The sequence below is a fragment of the Notothenia rossii genome (genome assembly GCF_949606895.1).
Source record: "Notothenia rossii genome assembly, chromosome: 7".
NCBI lineage: Eukaryota > Metazoa > Chordata > Actinopteri > Perciformes > Nototheniidae > Notothenia > Notothenia rossii.
The window spans coordinates 49,143,714-49,158,827 of record NC_136905.1 but is presented as its reverse complement, the minus strand read 5'-3'; positions in this window follow the sequence as shown (position 1 = coordinate 49,158,827).

Below are 15,114 nucleotides of genomic sequence, written 5' to 3'. Positions count from 1 at the left end.
CCACTCGTAAAAAATAGCACTTTACCGCTGCCTATATGCCGTGAGCTGATTACCGGCCCTTCATTGTAACAGTCGCGGGTTTACTGTGTGTTTGCGTGTGGGGAGTTTTTTTGTGCGTGCTCTATAGTGCCCGTAATAGTGTTCACTGGAGTCCAGCACCTCAGCACCCCCACTCAAAATACCTTCCTGCGCCTCTGAGTGCATAGCTTAGATCTGGGATCTAGTTTCCTCCAATTAGCCTTTAAAGCACTAGCCGTTCAATTTAGAATTTCAGCTAGGCTAACAAGCTAACTACCAGGCTGGTATTGAACTAGATTTTTGAAAAATACCCCAGTAGTGTCATGTACTAGCTAGAGTGATTTATGTTGGCTCAGTCCAATGGCTACAAACACCAATTAGTATGACTAATGTAACTAAAATGTGTGGAAGATAAGGGATGTGACAACTGAATACATTTAAATAGGTGAACTTCTATGGTGTCCAGCAGGCTCTACTTAACACACAAGAATAACATTTAAAGTAAATATGCAGATCCTTAAAAAAATAAATGACTGCCTGTCAGTTAACTGGTAGTAAATGTATATTGCACATGTTTTATAGACGTGTTGTGTCTTTTACACTGACTCCCTGAGTATCCTGTATCATCTTCACCCCACTGTCACTTTAACCTTGTTAGACCTCGAAATTAACGGACCGTTATCCACACCGCTGATTATGCAACAGCTATCAGCTTGCAAGTCTTCTCCAAACTTGATAGCACTCCCCCGGCGCTCAATTAACTTATTATATTCCACTTAATTTCCAATAACAAATTAGAGGCCGTTTGTCCCTTTGAAGAACACAGACGGTCTGCAGAGAGACAGGATTTCTTTCACTGAGCGTTGAGCAGGGGAGGTGTACGACTAACAAGGTCAAAGCTTTATGATTTGATCATGTAATGTTTTCAAATAATCCTGGGAATGAGATCAAAGGTGGGGTAGGTAATTTTGGCGAAACCAGCTCGAGTGCGCTAGAATTTGAAAATACACAGCCGGAACAAATCTGCCACTTCCTTACAGAGCCCCTCCTCCAACACAAACGAACGCGCACATAACCAATGAGGGCACGAGATAAGTTTGTGCACAGATGGAAGGCTGACAGGCAGGTAGGCCATCCAGTTATTTTAGCCAGGCCGGCTCAGATGATTGGTCGTGCTTTTTACAGTACTACGGCTTCCACAGATGACATTTTTTAATGGATTTTTTGTCAAAGCACTTCAGATATTCATTGCTATCGGGATGTTAAGAGCATTCCATGGAATATAACAAGTGTATCTCGAGCCGGTTTCTCAAACTTACCTACCCCCCCTTTAAAGAAAAATGTGTATACTGTAAAATGATAATTGTCAGGGTGTGTGGAAAATGGGACCCAAGTGCAGTTTAAAAAAAGACAAAAAAAGTAAGGTAACAAAAAGCGAGCTTTATTAACATAAGCCAAAGGCAGGAAAAAACAAGAAACTAATTAACAGAAACAAAACCGGGGAGCACGGCAGACAGGAACAAACTTACGACTCGGACGGACAGCAAAGCAAAGCAGAATCCATGGAGGGGATCTCAGGTGGACGGGCCGGGGGCAAGGCAGTGTTCGAGGAGGGGGTCTCGGGCGGACGGCACGGGGGCAAGACAGAGTCCATGGAGGGGGTCTCGGGCGGACGGCCCGGGGGCAATGCAGAGTTCGCGGAGGAGGTCTTGTGCCGACGGCCCAGGGGCAAGGCAGAGTTCGAGGAGTCAGGCGGCCGGGCTCGAGGGCGAAGACCACGGCTGGGGAACTCAGGAGGCCGGGCTTGAGGGCGAAGGCCGCACAGCTCCGGAGGCCGGGCAGGACCCGTTGTCGGCCGGACAGGAACCGGAGCCGGTGGGACAGGCGTAGACGGGATCCTGGGCATGACCTGGGCTGGTGTCAATGGGACCCCGGATGGAGCAAGGGCTGGTGTCGATTGGACCACCAACGCAACAGGACAAGGAGTAGGCAAAACCCCCGGCGGAAGAGTACAAGGAGTTGGCAGGACCCCCGGAGGTGACGGTGGGGCCTCAAATGGAACAGGACATGGGGTTGGCAGGACTCCCGGCAGAAGAGTAGTCGGCGGGACCCCCAACAGGACAGGACACAGGGTTGGCAGGACCCCCGGCAGAAGAGTAGTTGGCGGGACTCCAAACGGGACAGGACACAGGGTTGGTAGGACCCCCGGCAGAAGAGCAGTCGGCGGGACGACCAACGGCACAGGACACAGGGTTGGTAGGACCCCCGGCAGGAGAGTAGTCGGCGGGACCTCCAACGGCACAGGACATAGGGTTGGCAGGACCCCCGGCAGAAGAGTAGTCGTCGGGGCCTCCAACGGCACAGTACATAGGGTTGGCAGAACCCCTGGCAGAAGAGTTGTCGGCGGGACCCCCAATGGGCCAGGACCTGGAGTTGACAGGACCCCCAGCGGAACTTTCAACGGCACTTGAGTAGGTACTTGAGTAGGGACTAGAGAAGGGACTTGAGTAGGGACTGGAAAGGGGACTTGAGTAGGGACTCGAGAGGAGACTCAAGAGGGGACTCGAGAGAGGGCTCGAGAGTGGGCTTGAAAGCGGACTTGAAAGGGGACTCGAGAGGTGACTAGAGAGGGAACTCGAGAGGTGACTCGAAAGGAGACTGGAGAGGGAACTGGAAAGGTGACGTGAGAGGGAACTCGAGAGGAGACTTGAGAGGTGACTCGAGAGGGGACTAGAGAGGTTACTCGAGACAGTCGGTACGCCGACAGGACACGGGGAGCTGGCGTCGGCCGATACGCAGACAGGACTCGGGGAGCTGGCGTCGGCTGGAGAGCCAACAGGAGACGAGGTACTGGAGTCGGCCGGTACGCCGACAGGACATGAGGGGCTGGCATCGGCCGGAGAGCCAGTACTGGAGCCGAAACCGGAACCATGGCTGCTGGGGCGGGAACCATGGCTGCTGGGGCCGGAACTGGGGCGGGAACTATGGCTGCTGGGGCCAGAACTGGGGCTGGAACCATGGCTGCTGGAGCCACGGCTAGAATCCTGGCCTTGCGTCTCCTAGAGACCTTTTGGAGGCTCCGTGGACCTCCTAAGGCAAGGCGGGATCCCAAGAAGGGGTTTGAGGCTTGAGGCTGGCACTCAGGGCTGCTAGTAAAAATTCTTAGCTTCTCAGGCAAAAAGCTCCTAAGCCAGGGCCTGATGTCAACCTCCCTGCGTGCCTCGTTAAGGGCAGCCTCTTTGGCCTCTCTGGATGAGGCCCTCCTCCAGTCATTGAAAATACACTCCAGATTTTATTTAAGCTCATACAGCTCTTGGCTAATTGAAAAAAACTGCTGGGTCCATACTGGCCTGTTCGTACTGTCAGGGTGTGTGGAAAATGTGACCCAAGTGCGGTTTAAAAAAAGACTAAAAAAGGTAAGGTAACAAAAAGCGAGCTTTATTAACATTAGCCAAAGGCAGGAAAAAACAAGAAACTAATTAATAGAAACAAAACCGGGGAGCACGACAGACAGGAACCAACTTACAGACGGGAACAGGCAGGAGACAACGACAAGCGTAGGTGACAGGGACATGAAATGACGACGAACAGACATGGAGCACAGGGGAAGACAAGACTAAATACACAGAAGGGTAATCACAGGACAAGCCACAGCTGGCAGGGCAGGCAGAAACACAAGGGCAACAGGTGAACACAATGAGGCACAATCAGACACAGGAGGGAAACTAACGACAGGAAATCAAACACAGGGAGTAGGATCAGACAAGACACAAGGAGGAAAACATTTCAAAACAAAAAGGTGGAAAATGAAAACAAAAATCCAAAACCATGACAATAATAGCATATGACACACTGTGTATTATGATACATACAAATTCCAAAGTATACTCATTCATTCTGAATTCAACATATTACAATGCATTTTAGCAAATGATGTTGCAAATAGAATAAAGTCACCAAGATCGATTTAGCATTTGACCCAACATGTACCTGATGATAACGCTGCATATCAAATCAGTGATTAACTTAAACATGCATTGAGGTACAATAATGATAAACCCATAAAGATTAGATGTAATTATTTGAACTTTAACTATTAACTATTTAACAGTTGAACTATTTTCATCTGGCCACATATGTGCAGTACAGCATGCATTTAATATTATTCTATTTCCAAGCAGAAATCAAGAAATAATAACTTGCATGCTTAGCGAGTGATACTTGCAGATTTGCCCAGACAGAAATCTCAAGTCTCAGGCATAAGAGAATTAAAGTTAACACTGCTGTTGTTACTGTATCATAATCCCCCAAAACACACTCTAATCAGTCAACATTGGGTGGCGGTTAAATGGAAACCACTGGGTTCTGATACATAAACCCTGTACCTCAGAGAGAGCAGCTGCTGTGCATTATAGCTCCGCTAACAGGCGGACAGGCTGCAGGGTTTGTTTTAATATCGCCCCTCTTGTTTTCATATTGAAAAACCACATCACAGGGAGTGGTTCACCAAATACCGGTTACAGATCTGAGAAGGCTTTATATTTTCCTGTGGAGCGACATTCAACAGGCCTATGAAGTGTGGCAGTCCAGAGCCGGGTTGGATTTGAAATGGTTAAATGCTCTCCATCTTGTATCTGTTCAAAGCGTCATTAGAGCTCCCAATTCAACATTAAACAGCAGTTACATTCACTAATGTTTTACTCTCGTCTGGCAAATGGGAAAACAAAACCAGCCCAATATGATTTATTTTCAGCCATTTATTAAGTGTATCTGACTCGAGGATTGACAAGGGATAAAACGGTAATGCACAACATTGCCCCCCTCCACATTTATACGGATAAAATTATATGAGGAGTGTGATGAATTAAAGGCAGACGGGTGATTTAAAGGGAGAGACGGCACAGTGGGAGGTGTGTGTGTGTGTGTGTGTGTGTGTGTGTGTGTGTGTGTGTGTGTGTGTGTGTGTGTGTGTGTGTGTGTGTGTGTGTGTGTGTGTGTGTGTGTGTGTGTGTGTGTGTGTGTGTGTGTGTGTGTGTGTGTGTGTGTGTGTGTGTGTGTGTGTGTGTGTGTGTGTGTGAGAGACAGCCATTAGATCGCAGCCATATCAAACGCATTAAGAGGTTTGATGATTCTTGTTCAGTCTATCACTTTGCTACTTATTTATTTCTTGGAGCTGATACACACACACATAATGTACACACACAAACTACAGGGTTGACTATCCATTTCAGTGAGGCTGGCTGGAAGCACTCACTCTGGGACAGCCATATTGCTTTCCTACCACTGCTGTCCTCAGCCCTGGCTGCCAGGCCCATACTGGCAAACCCCTAAAAAGCTGGAGCCCGATGCCTCTTTTACAGTTTACAGGAATGTGTCAGCAGTACAACCTGCAGTCTCACGGCATTTCGTGTAATAGTCACAAAATTAATCTATTGATTCGTGTTCACCAACACGATTTTCTCATTTTTTTCGGGTCACACAGAACGATTTTAAAAGCAATGTAAATAATAACAAATTAGAAGGAAAACAATATTTAAAAAATACAGATTTCAGTATTCTGAGGCTCTTAGCCCCATTTCTTTTCCTCGCGGACGGCAAAAAAAGTCAGACATGATACATTTTAAGATAAAAACAACAATCGTGGCTTGATATTGAGTAAAGAAAATGTTTATGAACCACACAGCTTCCGGTCTTCCAAGACCCGACCGGACAAAAAGACGTGGTGCAGGCACGAAACATACTATAGAAATACATTGCTTTTAAACACGAATCAATAGATTAAATAAATGTTGTAGCTATTACACGAAATACCGTGGGACTGGGTTGTGTGATGCTCTGTTGCAGAAACAGACCGGTTTAATTGTATCTATTTTAAGCAGCGGTTTTCATGGCTCTCTGACTCCCAAACGCCCAAATGTGTCCCTCATGATTTCATAGGTCTCACCGGTTGTCCGTTTATTAGACACTTGACATCGGTTTTAAAGTAAACAGTGGCCAACACCGATCTTTGATCATGCTCTGTGAGCCCAGAGAGGTCCTTTGATTTCAATTAGGTCAGAGTAACTTTGCTCTCTCTGCTGTCGGATAATCTCTCACTCAACCCGAAGTCTTTGCAGCCGCTGCCAACCCACATCACTAGCACAGTGCATTGAACAGTGACCCCTCTGGAAAATGGGGGTCGTTGAAAGGGGGACTTAGCAGGAGTTCTAAAAGGTTGGGCGTCATGTTTTCACCCTCTGTATACCCCGAAGAGTTGATTTAGAGCAGTGTGCCGGCAGCAGTGTAGGGGGGGGGGGGCTCTGAGTTTACTGCATGGATCGCTGTAATCCACCTCTGTACGGGCGCCAGAGTCTGACTGCCTGTTTATACTGACGGTTACACTTTGTGGAGAACATGAGAAGGTCCCCGCTCTCATGAGGCTGGGACTACAGTGTGTGAGAAAGTGTTTCACAAGAAATGTCGAGGGTTTGTTCCACTGAAATTCCCACTGTCTGCGCCCAGTTTTTTTTTATAAAGGTTTTTCAATGATGGAATAGTCTTGAAGTTATCAAAAATGATGGTTCTATTTCTTCAAGTGTTCCTGATTGAGAGGTCACATGACAGGGTTTTTAAGTTATATTTACCTGCAGACCTAACCTCATCCTTTAATTGGTGTCTGCTGGGGGGGGGGGGCATACGGCGGGGTCACCCACCCTGTTGTTTCCATGCCAGAGACTTCTGTAGGAACCACAGGTCAATCGATCATTTTCCTACCAATCAGAGGTGGCCTGTGGCTTTACAAAAGGTTGAGGCTGAAACTCATCCTGGTTTGTTTCGTCCAGGGTTCACACATCTCAAATCAAAGTAAATGATACTTGTTGTACCTTTCACTGGGTGTGACCAATACATACTTAAGCTTCTTTTTTTAATACTTTATACAGCTATATATATACATGTATATACAGGACTGTCTCAGAAAATTAGAATATTGTGATAAAGTTCTTTATTTTCTGTAATGCAATTTAAAAAAAACAAAAATGTCATACATTCTGGATTCATTACAAATCAACTGAAATATTGCAAGCCTTTTATTATTTTAATATTGCTGATTATGGCATACAGCTTAAGAAAACTCAAAAATCCTATCTCAAAAAATTAGAATAGTTCCTCAGACCAAGTAAAAAAAAAAAGATTTATAACAGCAAAACACAATCAAACATTTGAAAATGTCCATTAATGCACTCAGTACTTGGTTGGGAATCCTTTTGCACGGATTACTGCATCAATGCGGCGTGGCATGGAGGCAATCAGCCTGTGGCATTGCTGAGGTGTTATGGATGCCCAGGATGCTTCAATAGCGGCCTTTAGCTCATTAGCATTGTTGGGTCTGGTGTCTTTCAGCTTCTTCTTCACAATACCCCACATATTCTCTATGGGGTTCAGGTCAGGGGAATTTGCAGGCCAATCGAGGACAGTAATGCCATGGTCAGTACACCAGTTACTGGTGGTTTTGGCACTGTGGGCAGGTGCCAGATCATGCTGGAAAATGAATTCCTCATCTCCATAGAGCTTTTCAGCAGACGGAAGCATGTAGTGCTCTAAAATCTCTTGGTACACAGCTGCATTTACTCTGGGCTTGATGAAACACAGTGGACCAACACCAGCAGCTGACATGGCTCCCCAAACCATCGCTGACTGTGGGAACTTCACACTGGATTTCAAGCAACTTGGATTTTGCTCCTCTCCAGCCTTTCTCCAGACTCTGGCGCCTTGACTTCCAAATGAAATACAAAACTTGCTTTCGTCTGAAAAGAGGACTTTGGACCACTGTGCAACTGTCCAGTGCTTCTTTTCCTTAGCCCAAGTCAGACGCCTCTTCCGTTGTCTTGAGTTCAGAAGTGGCTTGACCATGGGAATACGGCTATTGTAGCCCATTTCCCGGACACGTCTGTGAACAGTGACTTTTGATACCTGGACTCCAGCTTCAGTCCACTGTCTTTGAAGCTCCCCCAAATTCTGGAAGCGACTCTTCTTCACAATGCTGTTAAGGCTGCGGTCATCTCTCTTGGTTGTGCAGCGTTTCCTGCCACATTTCCCCCTTCCAACAGACTTTTTGTGGATGTGCTTTGAAACTGCACTCTGTGAACAGCTTGCTCTTTGAGAAATTTCTTTTTGTGTCTTACCCTCCTGATGGAGGGTGTCAATGACGGTCCTCTGGACAGCAGTCAGATCAGCAGTCTTCCCCATACTTGTGATTTAGTTTACTGAACCAAGCTGAGTGTTTTTCAAGGCTCAGGAAACCCTTGCAGGTGTTTCGAGTTAATTAGACGATTCAAGTGATTCGTTGAACACCCTACTAGTATACTTTTTCATGATATTCTAATATTTAGAGATAGGATATTTGAGTTTTCTTAAGCTGTATGCCATAATCAGCAATATTAAAATAATAAAAGGCTTGCAATATTTCAGTTGATTTGTAATGAATCCAGAATGTATGACATTTTTGTTTTTTTAATTGCATTACAGAAAATAAAGAACTTTATCACAATATTCTAATTTTCTGAGACAGTCCTGTATATAAATATATATATAAAGCTTAAATTGGACAATATTTAGTTTTCTGTGCTGTGTTCGGTGTTCTTTACTTATCAGTTAATAGGAACAATCCTATGAAACATCATTTAGACACAGAAACATGTTAATAGGGCTGGCCTGGTATATCGTTTTTTATTTTTACAAGATGACAAATTGGTAAGACTACTGGTTGTTTAACAGCTTACATTACAATATGTTTAACTAATGCTTTTATCCTAAATGACTTATAATTAGTGCATTAAATCATATAGAAGCAAACTCAAAAGCAAGAATCCTGCAGGTACATTTCATGTATATAAACCCAACCAGATTAAGTGTTTCTGCATTAGCTTCCCTTAACTCCAAACGTTCCTAAATTCTATGTACAGAATGACGTTTTTTTTTCTGGCCAAAGTGTTAGTACATGAATGACAATATGTATGGTTAATCCAACTTCATTTCAAGTGTGCTGACTTTACTGTGCTGACTCTTAACTAACCCATAGATGCATTACTGCCAGTAAATGGACTGTTTAAAGTGCACAAGTGTGTGTTCAGTATACTGTGTGTTACTGTATACTACCTGTCGTCATATAAACACATACACGTCTTTAGGAGGTGAACTGGCTGTAAATTTACTTTAGCTCTCTCACAAGTGTTGGTCTTTAAGCTCTCACCTTAGTGTGTCACTGTTTATTTACTGTACTCTTTATGCCATGTGAAATATGATACTTACATTTTTGTCCGAGCAACATGTTTTATATAAAAAGCTAAGACTTACAACCCTTAAAGCTGCTGCGATGGAAGCCCCGCGGCCTAAACGATAGCTCCCACCGTGTCATTAGGGGCATGTGGAGAGGACCCCATGAAAACACTGCAAAAAATCTCCTTGAAGATCGAGGGAAAGAAAGGCAAGGGATATTGATCCATCTGTCCACGGATATGATACTTAAGCCCTGGTACTGAGAGCTGGAGAGCCCCTGGATCCATATCTCAAAGACTTTAATCCTGGCCCCTCTTACAGCTGGATTGGCCTTCACCTTAACCTCCCGACAACTGCTCCAGTAGATCAGCCATGGAAATGTTATTCTTCTCACAAGCTGCTTCCTTCCTCTCTCCCTCTTACTCTCCCATTCGCCAGTCTGCAGTTATTAACAGGGCTGCCCTGTGTTCCCATCCGAATTAGGAATGAGGGGAATTAATACCTGATCCTGGTTTTCATCCTTTTCTGCAGAAAAGTACTTATCCACCTTTTCTTGGAGTTGAAGTTGCAGGGGAAACTTCAAGGAAGAATGCATACATGACAGGTGCACCCGCTCATGGGCCTGCTGCTGCTATGACTAATGGAGCTTTTAAATTGTGTGATTCGTCAAGTATAATTATATACAATTGCTGTAAACAATGTCTTTGTACGATACTGGTGTGTGCAATGAAATGCAGTAATTGTTGTGACGGTGTTGAAGCAACTCTTCTTACCAAAATCACTGCATATCTGTAGATTCCACCATGGATGGAAGAGTGTGCAATGTTCATTCCAGTTAAAGCTGTTACAATAGGAACAGAATCTTCAGGCTTCCTACTGAAAAACTGATTTCAGTTTTTCACCCTGATATGGAAACATGTTACAGAGCAACAACATTAGTCATTTGCACCCTGATATGGAAAAATGTTACAGAGCAACAACATCAGTCATTTGCACCCTGATATGGAAACATGTCACAGTGCAACAACATCATTCATTTGCAGTTGTGGACACTGGATGAATTTAAGTCTCTTTTCGCTCAGTTTTTGGTCTCTGGTGTGTATTTAGTTGAGAGAAGCTGCAGTTCAGCGGATCATCTCTGTCCCTCCATCAGAACCTCAAACAGCTTCCGCTTCTTTAATAGACACCATGACCATGACTTATGTCTCAAATGTACGGGTGTGGGCGCTCAACTTAATGAATAATACAAGATCTAATTGTACAACCTTGCAACCTTACATTTACCAAGACAAAATAATATATATAACTTCAATCTGAAATCACTACTAATAATTTAAAGTTGTACTATTACAAATAAAAACTTACAAATCTGTGCAATCAAAAATATTCAATACTCATACTCATCCAGCCCTGGCAAGCAGCAGAGATGGAGTACTCGAGTCCTGGACTCGGACTCGAATGCCGATTTTCGTGACTCGACTCGGACTCGCGCACTAATTGATGCGACTCTGACTTGGACTCGTGAGTTCTCGCGCACAATGTCTTGGACTCGGACTCGTGAATTTTCCCCCCACGATGAGTCGGACTCGACTTGTACATTGACGCTCCGACTTGGACTCTGACTCAAGCAAGTTTTCTCTGGAGCCTGATGTATCCTGGCGTGTGCACCTGCGAGGCGAGTTCACGTACTGGGCCCCGCTATTCCTGTCTAAAGATGTCTAGAGACACACCCCGCATCGTGCTGTATGCTTTCACACATTCTGCTTCCATATTGGAAAAGAGCAGCGCAAAATGCTCGTTATGTGGAAACAACATTGAAGAGAAGGCTCCGTAACACATTAGGATCGAGTTCAGACATACAGGTATAGGCTGTCTTGAACACTATCATCCGAGTAATGTGATCTAATAAATAAAAAAAGATTCAGTCGATAACACGAAAGCACATGGCTACTTAACATGCAGCATGACGTCATTTTGCATGCTAAGTAGCCATGTGTTTTCTGGGGCTTAATCTTTATTGATATAATGTAAACATTCACTATAATAATCGTAGCGTCCCCGGCTGAATGATGGTTAAACTTATGGTATCTGTTTATTGCACACCCTTGCTTGTGTACAATCATTACAAACGTAAGAGCTTGTGCCCTTATCAGCCAGGTGCTGAAAACCCCAATATAACTATTTAGTATGTTAATTTAATCGTCATTATACATGTGTGTTTACACTGCTCCGTTGTCCATTAACCCTAACGTTTTTCTCTTTGATTTTATAATATTTTAATGTCTGTGGTTATTTAAACATTCCCTAATAACAGTATTGCCACGTCACTAAGTGAGAGTTAAAGACAGTGTTTTTAGTGTGCAACACTATGTGTCATTTAACCTTGAATTCACTGTTTCAAAACGTAGTATTTAGCCACATGCTAATGCTAACCTAAAACTGAAGCTAAAATATTTACTCGCAGGAAGTCGTTGTGTGAACTTTCGGTTTTTCAGAATAAAAGTTTTAAATTAAAATAGTGTATTTAATTTAAATTACGCCATATCAACATTGATTTTATTTCTTACAGGAGCTATAGCTACATTTCAACAAATATATCCACTAAGATTAATACATGAAGACTTTTGACTCGGACTTGACTTGGACTCTTCTTGGTTGACTCGGACTTGGACTCGGACTCGAAAAGGGGGGACTCGAGAGTGACCTAATTGGTGACTTGACTACAACACTGGCAAGCAGCTACTCCAATGATGTTCTAAATATAATGAAATGGCAGTTAATAAATTCAATAATAATTAAATAATTGGCTTTTGGAAAAGCGTGGAAAAGTTTGGAAAAGGTTTTTGTTGCATCACTGCTGTGCTGTATTTAGCCATTTCACTGTCAGGACACCTCCACTCTCAGTACAGGAAGTGACGATTCTGACGAACACGTTTTTTTCCCCGCCCCCCAAAGCATGATGGAAGTTATCAAATCACAAGGAAGACTCATCACGGAGGTGATGATTCCGCTCACCATGCACTTTGGGTTGGCCTTGGTCAAGCTCTTTTGACCCCCCCAGCCTGGTTCTCGTAAAAGTTGATTTAGCCATTTTTCGCTCAAATGACACCATGGAGGAATGTAACGGGACTCTGCCCGCCTCACGAGTGCCTATTTTCGGACACATTTTTTCACTTTTCCCCGGTTTTATTAACTTTTCTTTTTTTGGCTATTGCACCCGGTTACTTCTACCGAGGGACAGGTTCTTCTTCTGGTTTCAGAGCGCATCGAGTTTAAAATACTATCTACAAGCTGATGCTGACAGCCCCGCTCCTGCCGTCCGCTTGCTGCAGACCACACTTCCAAGCTCACCGGCAGGCACCGACTGGCCATCGGGAAGACCGGGAGGGTGTGTGTATGTGTGGTGCGAGCGAGCGAGAGAGAGACCTTACGTGTATTGTTGTTGTTAGCATCTGGTGCTAGCTAGCTGCGCTAACGGATATAAGGAGCTGTTTCAATGAAAACAGGGAGCTGTTTCAATGAAAACAGAGGAGCGACATTTCGCCGACAACTGCGCCGAGCACTTTACTTTATGCAGGTAGCCAGACAGTGGGACATTGTACGAAAAGTCAGCACAAAGCACGGATAGTGCGCGCAACATGACCGCAGCGTCCAGGCAGCTCCCGTTCGAGCATATGCCTTGAGTTGCACATATCTGCAACGATCCATCCCACACACACACACACACACACACACACACACACACACACACACACAATTTAGTCGAATATTTGTAATGTTCAGAGGTTGTTGTGTTTAATATTCATGAGCATATTTGTCATTGTTCAAATGATAATAAACATTTGCATAAAGCATATTTGTACACTCATATAAGAGTATTACAAAACTAGAAAAATATTCCTCTAAGGTAAATTAGAACAGATAAAAAATGTTTGATTAATTTGCGATTAATCGCGATTAACTATGGACAATCATGCGATTAATCGCGATTAAATATTTTAATTGACTGACAGCCCTAACTGACAATAAACAATACAAGGTGTCCCTTTTTGTATATAATAAGTGTCAGTATGAATTTATTTTGCATTTGCGTGCATTTCCTGTTCGGAAAGTGGCGCTGTAGCCTACTGATAGTGGTCGGCGAAAAGACAGTTTCAGTCAGGCGCAAGCAAGAGGGAGAAAAAAACTAAAACATGAAGAAACTAGAGCACACTCAAAGGTGGGTTATTGTATGAGTCAAATGTACAACTTGCGAATGTTGTATAAGTCAAATGTCAAACTTTTGCCAATTGCCATATTAACACTAGAACCGCCAACGGGGTCAATTTGACCCAGAGCTGTTTTATATTGTATGTAACTTTTTTTCAATAAAATATTAAAGTCTCCCAGTCCCTGACTTTTCCTGAAAGTGTGTTATGTAGCACCCTATGTTGTTAAAAATTGTCAATATGAAGTCAGATTGAACAAATCGCCAAAAACATTGCCATTTATACCTATTTCCGCCAAGCGGGTCATATTGACCCCACCCTTTTTTGCGCTATTGATTTCGTGTGTAAACAAACATGACGTGTTGCTATAGCAACGCCTTTTGTCTACTGCAGTTCCTTATAGATTGAGATATAGATTGAAAGAGAGATAGATAGATATATTGAGTCTGTAGCAGTAGCGTAGGCAGAAATGTACTTTAGGGTGGGCCTGTAAAAAATAGGGTGGGCCAGATTTTTCTTCTACGCATCAGAAGCTAACAACAATCCCCGCCGGTACCAGTGGCAGATTACTTTTAGAATACTTTTGGAATACTTTATTTTTCCATAACAGATGGGTATGTTTTGATGAACAGGAGACACGTATTTTACTGTTTTAATGGCTTATCAAGAGCACAAACATAACATCTTGGTGTCATTCTGGACAGCTCTCTCATCTGCACCCCACATAAAAAACATCACCCGGACTGCATTCTTTGTACTGTCTTAAAACCTTTCCTTAGAATATGTTATGAATTGTAAGGTGTCCTTGGGTGCTTTGAAAGGCGCCCCTAAATAGAATGAATTATTATTATTATTTATTATCTGAAACGATAATAACTTTTAAAACTTTTTCCAGTCACTTGCCCCATTCAGCAGCAGCAGGCCATTCACTTTGATTTGATCCCGTTATAAATGTCATAATTTCGACAATAAATAAATGCTATATAAACGTTATCTTGCACATTTTATCAAACCATCTCCGTTTCTAACTTTCAATATATTTTAAAAGAGATGTCTCTCTCTCATCTGCGTGCGGGGGCGGGGACTCACAGACGCGCTGCATCTCTCTGTCGATCACAGACATGCTGCAGCGCTGTACAGTGTGCACACAGTTCTGCCGGTAATGAATATTACATTTTGTGAGGAAACTTTTCCACCAATAATTCCAATAAGTATTCAAAAATGTAGTCACTTCAGGTCTACGAAAGTAACTGTAATCAGATTACTCGTTTTTCAAATGTAACGCGAGCTGAATACACTTGATTTTTGTATTCTGATTACGTAACGCCGTTACATGTATTCCGTTACAACCCAACCCTGTGTATATCTCTCTTGTAGTCCACCAGCAGATGAAAAACACCCACCTCTCCGCCTCTTCCAAGGGACGAGGGAACCGTGCGGCAGAGTTTCCGTTAACATTGTTTTTTTTCTGACAGCCCAGCAGCAGGAGAGGTGGGGAGAGGGAGACGTGGGGAGAGGGAGGCGGAGCTATTTCATCGTTATCAGAAAACTATCGTATAGATCGCTGCTAGATGAGGGCAGTGGGGGCTCTTCTTGGAGTCTGGCTTTTTTTTTTAAGACCAAAGTTCATGAG